The following is a 10586-nucleotide window of genomic DNA, read 5'->3' as shown; positions in this document are numbered from 1 at the left end:
CTCCCATTGCAGAGCACAGGCTCCAGATGCGCAGGCTCAGCGGCCATGGCTCACGGGCCCAGGTGCTCCACGCCATGTGGGATCTTCCCGGACCGGGGCACGAACCCGTGTCCCCTGCATCGGCAGGCGGACTCTCAACCACTGCGCCACCACGGAAGCCCAAAGCTCCTTGTTTTATTATGAGAGGTTATTATTTATATTGAGCTATGATCTTCTGGTTCTTTTACCTTCTATGTGACAGATGCAATTCACTGCTTTGCTGTTTAATCCCAATGAAGAATTGTATACTTGTTTGTTAGTGCTTCCTGTTATTTCAAAACAGAGAAACAACAATTTGAGTTGATGGACTAAAAGGCAGAAGATGCAATCTTGTACAGTGACAGTTTGGATACTCCATCTCTGTGATAAGTCAATATAAAGTGAACGTTATTCAGTCCTGTAGTATAGCACCTTCCTGATCAGGTGAACAGCACTATATGCTTCAGTTGGCAAAATATTGTTAAATTGATGAGACACTCAAATATGTGTTCTTAGTATGAAATCAAGAATGACTTCCAGTATTATTTTCCTGAGGTTTAGTACCTTGTAGAAAGTTATGGGAAAGGCAAGAGGTTATCAATTGGTCTGGAAAAAGATAGAGGTTTTGACAATTCCTTTACTCAATAACATTTAATATCAGTTAATTTTTTATTTTCTATTTTGAGATTATAATAATTATACACAAGATTAAGGGGATGGACTCTGTTTAGTATATCACATTCTCTATAGAACATTTTAGCACATTACAAAAACATCACTGTAGTGAAAGCCAGATTGAATTTCAGCCAGCTGTTTTTCATCAATTTCAAAAGGTTGGTTTTAGAACTAGAAAACTGGAAAATGGTCTCATTAGTTAGTGTTGCATTGCTACTGAAGGAGATTCATGAAATTTGCTCTCCTGACTTTTCACAAACAAATTTAACCATTGTCCACATGCATGCATCTACTTGTCACTTAAAATAACTGACCAGGTTTGAACATCAACATGCAGCCTCCTTGTCCTGAGGGAAGCACGGAAGGAAGCTTATTCAGCAACAGAGTCAGTTCTAGAGGTTTGCTCTTATAAGCTAAATAACTTCCTGTGTTCTACTATACCTCAATTCCTCCCTAAGGTTGACAGAAGGAAGAAAAAAGGAGAGGTAGGCGAATAAGCAAAAGCTATCACTTCTGGTATAAAAGTTAGACATGTATGCTCCTGTGAGTGAGATTTAGGCTATTTATATGTGAAAGGCAACATGCTATTACATTTCACAGTGCCTTTGTTTGTATTGTTCTTAACAATATACTTGTGTTATGGTTCAGTAGGAAAAATTCAGTAAAGGAATTGAGCCTTTTAATTGCTGCTTTTCAAAATATAAATGCTTAGAATCTTAAACCTGAAAAGCCCTTCAAGCCCCACTCCCTCATTTATAGGAGCAAATATAATAACTGAAGCGACTTGTCCAAGATCACACAATGGATCAGTGTGAGAGTTGGGATGAGAATCCAAATCTTTCATCTATTTTTGTCTTTGTTTTTCTAATTGTTCTTTTCATCTAATTAGTTCATTCAGATGAGCATTTGGATTTTTTTAAACAAATATTTAGCATAGTAATGTTCATGCTTTCTTTTTTTTTGGTGATGCATTTTTTTTTTTTTTTTTTTTGCGGTACGCGGGCCTCTCACTGCCGTGGCCTCTCCCGTTGCGGAGCACAGGCTCCGGACGCGCAGGCCCAGCGGCCGTGGCTCACGGGCCCAGCCGCTCCGCGGCATGTGGGATCTTCCCGGACCGGGGCACGAACCCATGTCCCCTGCATCGGCAGGCAGACGCTCAACCACTGCGCCACCAGGGAAGCCCTGGTGATGCATTTTGATTAATTTTTTTATTGGAGTATAGTTGATTTACAATGTTGTGTTAGTTTCTGCTATACAGCAAAGTGAATCAGCCGTACATATACATATATCCACTCTTTTTTAGATTCTTTTCTCATATAGGTCATTACAGATATTGAATAGAGTTCCCTGTGCTACACAATAGGTTCTTATTTATAGTAGTCTGTATATGTCAATCCCAATCTCCCAATTTACCCCTGCCCCCACACCCCCGCTTTTTGCCTTTGGTAACCACAGTTTGTTTTCTACATCTGTGACTCTGTTTTGTAAAGAAGTACATTTCTACCATTTTTTAGATTCCACATATAAGTGATATCATATGATATTTGTCTTTCTCTTTGTGACTTACTTCACTCAGTATGACAATCTCTAGGTCCATCCATGTTGCTGCAAATGGCATTATTTTGTTCTTTTGTATGGCTGAGTAATATTCCATTGTACATATGTACCACATCTTCTTTACCCATTCATCCACTGATGGACATTTAGGTTGCTTCCATGTCCTGGCTGTTGTAAATTGTGCTGCAATGAATATTAGGGTACATGCATCTTTTTGAATTATGGTTTTCTCTGGATATATGCCCAGGAGTGAGATTGCTGGATCATATGGTAGCTCTATTTTGAGATTTTTAAGGAATCTCCATACTGTTCTCCATAGTGGCTGTACCAATTTACATTCCCACCAACAGTGTAGGTGGGTGCCCTTTTCCTCACACCCTCTCCAGCATCTGTTGTTTGTAGATGTTTTGATGATGGCCATTCTGACCGGTGTGAGGTGATATCGCATTGTAGTTTTGATTTGCATTTCTCTAATAATTAGTGATGCTGAGCATCTTTTCATGTGCCTATTGGCCATCTGCATGTCTTCTTTGGAGAAATGTCAACTTAGATCTTCTGCCCATTTTTTGATTGGGTTGTTTTTTTGATATTGAGCTGTATGAACTGTTTGTATATTTCAGAGCTTAATCCTTTGTCAGTTGCTTTGTTTGCAAATATGTTTGCTCATTCTGTGGGTTGTCTTTGTTTTGTTTATGGTTTCCTTTGCTATGCAAAAACCTTTTAAGTTAAATTAGGTCCCATTGTTTATTTTTGTTTTTATTTTCATTACTCTAGAAGGTGTTCATGGCTTCTTTAGTTGGGCACCCTTCTCAGAATAAAGAGAAACATAACATTTTGGTTTGATGTTGTGATTTGAATTTCCAACTTTTATAACAACTATTTAAGATATCTAATGAAAATTGGTCTTTTGGAAAATAAAAGCACTTCTTTCAGAGATATTGAGGAGATTTTCCCATTTGAAAATGTCTAAGGCCACTAAGCATGGAATTAAATGAAGCCATATTTTATGTATTAGCAAAAGTTTGACCTACTCTAAGCCTACTCTATAAATATGCAGCAAAAACCATTTAAAAAATCTATAATAAAATAACATTTTCTTTCCAGTTCTAAAATCTATGTATAACTCAAAATGCTTTATTCTTTTATCTTTTTAAGTAAACATGTGAAGAAAGAATGGTAGCTTTAACATTGAATTCCTTGGTCTTTGTAAGGTTGTCACAATATTAATGTTATTTAAATGTAATGTTTTTGTCTATGAGTTTGAATTAAATATGGATTCTATTTATTACCAGCACATGCCTAGTGAGCAGTTTCTAAATTATATTGCTACTCAGTTGAATTATTGTAAATAAGACTTTGCCAAATCTTTATTGATTATTCTAGGGTAATCAATATTTTTAAAAAGGAGAATTTTCAGTTGGGTAGCAGCAGATGATTTTTATTCCATGGTTGTGATACTAGATGATTTAAAAAAAACATATCAATATGAAAATGTACTCTTAGATTAATACAAGAGTGTGGATTGAATAAAAGTTATTTTGTTCTTATCTGCAAAAGCCATTAGGCTGGGTACCTAAAATTATATGTAATTAGGGGTGCTATAAACTTTTTTCCTTGTGATGAAGGTCTGGTCATGACTGGCTGTGTCACCTGTCAAAAATAAATGAATCAAACCAACCATTGATCATTATACTTAATCATGTTTTTGTTATTTCAGTGGATAACTTTTCATGAGTGGGAAGAAAAGTCCAGACTTTAAAAAAGCTAAAAAGTAACTGCCATTCTTCTACAGTCTGAGAAAGGGTTGAAAAGTGCTATGAATTATAGTTTTTAAAACTTCTAACACTCTGAATGTCTCTGTATTTGTGTTTAACATTTCATTAAAGATCTCTGGCCTTACAATTATTATTTAAGTTTCCAGTTTTGATGTGAAGACTATTATAAACAAATATGTCACGTATCACAGAGATCTCACACATAGTATGTTCACATATTATCTGTTTATCTCTGTATCTATCTTTTTTCTATCTACCTATGTTACCATCCCTTTATCTATCTTCCTTGTTATATATTGAGGATGGCAGAAATTCTTTTCTGCTTGACCACATTATCTTTCAGAGAGATCTGAAAGGATTTCAAACCCAGCTGTAAAGTCATCCTTAAAGATATTGTGCTATCTTTTGATGTTCTAGGAAGGTATCCTGATATAGCAGCTTTCTTAGAGTCTGAAAACAAAAAAAGTTTATAAGGTACACTTTGCCTTGATGCCAAGCTATTGGTAAACCAAGACATCATTTAGTTCTTATAAGTAGCACATAAAACTATCTATTTAAAGTTGGTTGAGAACAGAATGCATATAGATAGGGAAATGCCATAGATTCACTTACTTATTACCCAGTGGTTCATATTCTTTAAGGCTTTTTACATGATTTTCAATGCCTTCTTTTTTTTTTTAACATCTTTATTGGAGTATAATTGCTTTACAGTGGTGTGTTAGTTTCTGCTTTATAACAAAGTGAATCAGCTATACATATGCATATATCCTCATGTCTCCTCCCTCTTGCATCTCCCTCCCACCCTCCCTATCCCACCCCTCTAGGTGGTCACAAAGCACCAAGCTGATCTCCCTGTGCTATGCAGCTGCTTCCCACTAGCTATCTATTTTACATTTGGTAGTATATATAAATCCATGCCACTCTCTCACTTCATCCCGGCTTACCCTTCCCCCTCCCCATGTCTTCAAGTCCATTCTGTATGTCTGCATCTTTATTCCTGTCCTGCCCCTAGGTTCTTCAGAACCATTTTTTTTTTGATTCCATATATGTGTGTTAGCATATGGTATTTGTTTTTCTCTTTCTGACTTACTTCACTCTGTATGACAGACTCTAGGTCCATCCACCTCACTACAAATAACTCAATTTTGTTTCTTTTTATGGCTGAGTAATATTCCATTGTAAATTATCTGAACTTGAATCCAGATGGGGAAATTTATGAGTTCTGGATAGTACGTCGCTGATTATAGTAATCATATATTTAACTGCAATTGTTGTGCTACTTTTTCAAAGTTTTCAAAATCCTGTAAGTCTGTACCCCCTTTCTTCACTGCCCTTTTGACACAAGGTACATAAAACATTTTAACTCAAAGATAGAACAGAGATAGAAAGGAAAACTTGAGTTAAGATCACAGTAAGGAAGGTTTCCTTTTCATAAGTGAACAAATATACACAAATTCAAATACAATACATAGTCATGGCCCTTCTTATTCTTCCTCCTACCTTCTACCAACTACAAACTGAAAAGTAACCTCAGAAGAAATGTAAATATAAGATAAAAACTATTTATAAACATATAAATACAGTTTTCTGTCCTTCCACATTCTGTTTTCCTATGCCCTTTTCTTTTTCAGATGTAGAGAAGCTCCCCTAATTTATATTTTTCTTTATTTCAAAGTAAACTAGTATGAATTAACATGTACACAGTGGAAAGTGACAAAGAAACAGAGAATATGCAGTTGCATATCTGGAAGGTTTCTCTTGTACATGTGAAAATCAGCTCATCCATGTAATGTGACAGTGCCATCCTAATGTTGGGCCCAGATAAAATGACAGTGGGACCTTTTATAACCACTGTATGTTGTAAAAGGTTATTCAATTTCTGGTAAAACTTCAAGTTGAAAAACTTGACATACTCCTCTGTAGGTAGTTGCAAGGCTTTCCTTCTTGGTTTGTATTTTTCTAGGCTTCTGATTCAAAGAACATAGGATACTGCAAACATTTCCCCCATGTTGCTGCTTCCAGAAATGACCAATCCCTATGTCCCTTGGTCAGTGATGCCCTGATCCAACAACATTCAGTCAGCCAGTGACCTGGGCTGCAACTAATTACAGCTCTTCAGTGGTTTTGGATCATTGGTTTCCACTTGTATTAGTGTTCTAGAGTTGTATAACAAAGTACCACAAAATGGGTAGCTTTTAACAACAGAAAGTTATTGTCTCACGGTTCTGAGCTCTAGAAGTGTGAAATCAAGGCATCAGCAGGGTGGTTTCTTCTAGAGGCTCTTAGGGATCATTTGTTCCATGGCTCTTCCTAGTTTCTGATGGTTGCCAGCAATCCTTGGTGTTCTTTGGCTTGTACCTACATCACTCCAATCCCTGCCTCTGTCCTCAGAGGGCTTTCTTCCCTCTGTGTATCTGTGTCCAAATTTCCTCCTTCTTACAGAGATGAAAAGTCACTAGATTAGGGCCTGCCTAATCTGAGTATGACCTAAGTATGAACCCATTTTATGTTGATTACATCTGCAAAACACCTACTTCCAATTTTTTCATTCATAGGTACTGAAGGTTAGATCTTCAACATATCTTTTAGGGGGGACACAATTCTATCAAAAGTAGCCCATTGGTGTACACATGTAGCTGCATATTCTGAGGGACTCCAGTGACACTTAAGGGGCTGGTCCAGGATAATTTTCAGGGTTTACTGCGTGCTGTGCTGGAAATAGCATATACCTCTCATGTCTGATACCTTAAAGTTGTTTCCACTTCACAGGAAAACAGTCTAGACCCATCTTCTGCATTACAATAAACATTGAATATTCCATATAACCTAATCTGAGTCCCTGTTGTTTTTTCCTGTAATTCAGAATTTTCCAAACTTTTTCACATCATGGCACATTTATCAAATAACAATATTTCTATGGCACACAGAGGTATAAAGACTCAGTGGAGCCCCTGGTCCCTGGGGAGTTCATGGATCCAGGAGCTTTGCCTCTAGTACAACCCCATATCTCCATATACCTCTGTGTGGCACATAGGTGTTTGGAAATATACAGACATTATTTTTATATTTTGTATTTTCTTTCTGCAGTATAAGGGATCAGGGCCTTATTACTCTTTTTATCCAGGAAGATTCTTTATCCTTCTGTAATTTTGCAAAAGGAAATCAACATAAAGAATTAGTATTGATAATACCAGCAAGTACTCGCAGCAACAGAAATATGGCTCCAGAGGAAATGGATATGTGTATAGGGCAGAGGAGCTGGGAATTGGATGCCTGCTAGTTTCTAGTCACCAATGGAATAATGGGTACCAGGTTTTAAATCAATTGAAATGCTCCACTACATAAAGATGAGGAAAGTGGACCTCAGAGCACATAGGTGATAAATCCATACTCTAAAACAAATGATACATCTCACAAGAAAAACCAAGTCTAACTTTGCTTAAGGAATTGGAGATCTCTAGACTTTTAGAAGAAGACTTTCTAGGGGTGGAACCCAGGAATCTCCAGTTTTATCAAATAGCTCAGGTAATTTGGAAATAGATTGCCTCTTCTGAAGCTACCTTGTTGAAGCTACCTTGTACTTTGAATTGTTTCTTCAGGAATAAATTTAATTTAAAGAAAATCTATTTTTTAAATTGTAGTGTAATTGACATACAATATTATATTAGTTTCATGTGTACAACATAGTGATTTGACGTCTATGTGTATTAGGAATTATCACCACCATCTGTCACCATACAAAGTTATACAATATTATTGATTATAGTTCCTATAGTAAACCTTAGATTCCCATGGTCTATTCACTTTATTTCTGGAAGTTTATACCTGCTGAGACCCCTCATTCATTTCTCCCACCCCAAACCGCCTCTCCTCTTGCAGCCACCAGTCTGTTCTCTGTATGAGTCTGGTTTCATTTTGTTTGTTTTGTTTTTTCGATTCTACATGTAAGTGAAATCATATGATATTTGTTTCTCTCTGACTTATTTCACTTAGCATGATGCCCTTATGGTATTGTTGTCACAAATGATAAGATTTTATTTTTTTTATGGCTGAACAATATTCTATTTGTGTGTGTGTGTGTGTGTGTGTGTGTGTATATATATATATATATATATATATGTATATATGCACCACATCTTCTTTATCCATTCAACTATCGATGGACTTAGGCTGCTTCCATATCTTGGCTATTGTAAATATGTTGCAGTGAACATAGGGGTGCATATATATTTTCAAATTAATATTTTGTTCTTTTTGAATAAATACCTAGAAGTTGAATCGCTGGATCATATGGTAGTTCTATTTTTAATTTTTTGAGGAGCCTCCATACTATTTCCCATAGTAGCTATACCAATTTACATTCCCACCAATAGTGCACAAGGATTCTGTTTTTCCCCACATCCTTGCCAACCCTTGTTTTTTCTTGTTTTCTTTGATAATAGCCATCCTGAAGGTGTGAGGTGGTATCTCACTGTTGTTTGGATTTGCATTTTCCTGATGATTAGTGATGTTGAGCATCTTTTCATGTGCCTGTTAGCCATTTGTATGTCTTCTTTGGAAAAATGTTTATTCAGATTCTCTGTCCACTTTTCAATTGAATTGTTTGTTTGGTTTTTTGATATTGATTTGCATGAGTTCTTTATATATTTTCAATATTAACCCCTATTGGATATATGATTTGAAAGTATTTTCTCCCATTCAGTAGGTTGTCTTTTTGTTTTGTTCATGGTTTCCTTTGCTGTACAGAACAAAGTTGGAGGTATTAAACTCTCTGATGTCAAACTATCCTACAAAGCTGTAGTAATCAAAACAGTATGGTACCAGCACAAAGAAAGACAAATAAATCAATGGAACAGAACAGAGAGCCCAGAAAAAACCTCATGCCTATATGATGAATTAATCTACCACAAAGTAGGCAAAAATATACAATGGGGAAAAGACAGTCTTTTCAACAAATGGTGCTGGGAAACTAGAACTCTACATGTAAGAGAATAAAACTGGACCACTTTTTGACATCATATACAAAAATTAACTCAAAATAGATTAAAGACTTGAATGTGAGACCCCAAACCATAAAACTCCTATAAGGAAACATAGGAAGTAACTTTTGACATCAGTCTTAGCAATATTTTTTTTAGATCTGACTCCACAGGCAAAGGCAACAAAAGCAAAAATAAACAAAAGGGACTACATCAAACTAAAAAGTTTCACTTTTAAAAAGTTGCTGAGAGCATTTTTTTATTGTTCATTGGTTTTAGTGATGGATTTCAAAGGCTATTTTTAAATTTAGTAATATTTGATTACCTCTTCTTACTGATAAAACAGTACTCATTAAGTGTAAATCACTTGGGAAAAATGCAAAATTTTATAAATAAATTAAAATTAATCAAAATTCCACCATTTAGTGATTACCATTATTTAGATTTTGTGTTCTTTCTACTTTTATTTCCATTTTTATATATGCATGTGTGCTTTAAAATACTCATATATTTCAACTGAATCTTGTATTTTATATTTCCTGATGTTATTAAATAATTTTGGATTTTTTTTTGAGTAGTATTTTTACAGATTACATGCTTTCTAGCTTATCAGTATATCCTATTGTAACTAAGCCTGGTTTATTGTTGTAAATTTAAGTTGTTTCTAATTTTATCATCTTTGGGCATGTATTTAAATGAATCTTTTATTATTTTATAAGGATAATTTCTAGTGCTGAAAAATACAAGGTCCAAAACATTGTTCAGAAGTATTATAGACTAAAAATATAATCTCAAACTAAAACTATCCAAAGCTTTTATAAAGATCATCACTTTGCCTTTTGGAAAAGCTAGATAAGTTCACATTCCCAGAAGTAATGTATGATTTACATTTTAAAAATCTCATCAGAGGTGTCGGAGAAGATGGCAGAAGAGTAAGACGTGGAGATCACCTTCCTCCCCACAGATACATCAGAAATACATCTACACGTGGAACAACTCCTACAGAACACCTACTGAACGCTGGCAGAAGACCTCAGACCTCCCAAAAGGCAAGAAACTCCCCACGTACCTGGGTAGGGCAAAAGAAAAAAGAAAAAACAGAGACAAAGAGTAGGGACGGGACCTGCACCAGTGGGAGGGAGCTGTGAAGGAGGAAAGGTTTCCACACACTAGGAAGCCCCTTCGCAGGCGGAGTCTGCGGGTGGCAGAGTGGGGAAGCTTCGGAGCCACAGAGGAGAGCTCAGCCACAGCAGTGCGGAGGGCAAAGCAGAAAGATTCCCGCCCAGAGGATCGGTGCCGACCAGAACTCACCAGCTCGAGAGGCTTGTCTGCTCACCTACGGGGGTTGATGGGGGACGGGAGCTGAGGCTTGGGCTTTGGTGGTCGGATCCCAGGGAGAGGACTGGGGTTGGCGGCATGAACACAGCCTGAAGGGGTTAGTGCGCCAGTTAACCGGGAGGGAGTCTGGGAAAAAGTCTGGACCTGCCGAAGAGGCAAGAGACTTTCTCTTCCCTCTTTGTTTCCTGGTGCGCAAGGAGAGGGGATTAAGAGCGCCGCTTAGAGGAGCTCCAGAGACGGGTGC

Source organism: Aethalodelphis obliquidens, unplaced genomic scaffold, assembly GCF_003676395.1.
Source record: "Aethalodelphis obliquidens isolate GAN/ISIS:26980383/991018 unplaced genomic scaffold, ASM367639v1 scaffold67, whole genome shotgun sequence".
NCBI classification, from domain to species: domain Eukaryota; kingdom Metazoa; phylum Chordata; class Mammalia; order Artiodactyla; family Delphinidae; genus Aethalodelphis; species Aethalodelphis obliquidens.
This window is presented reverse-complemented; position numbering follows the sequence as displayed.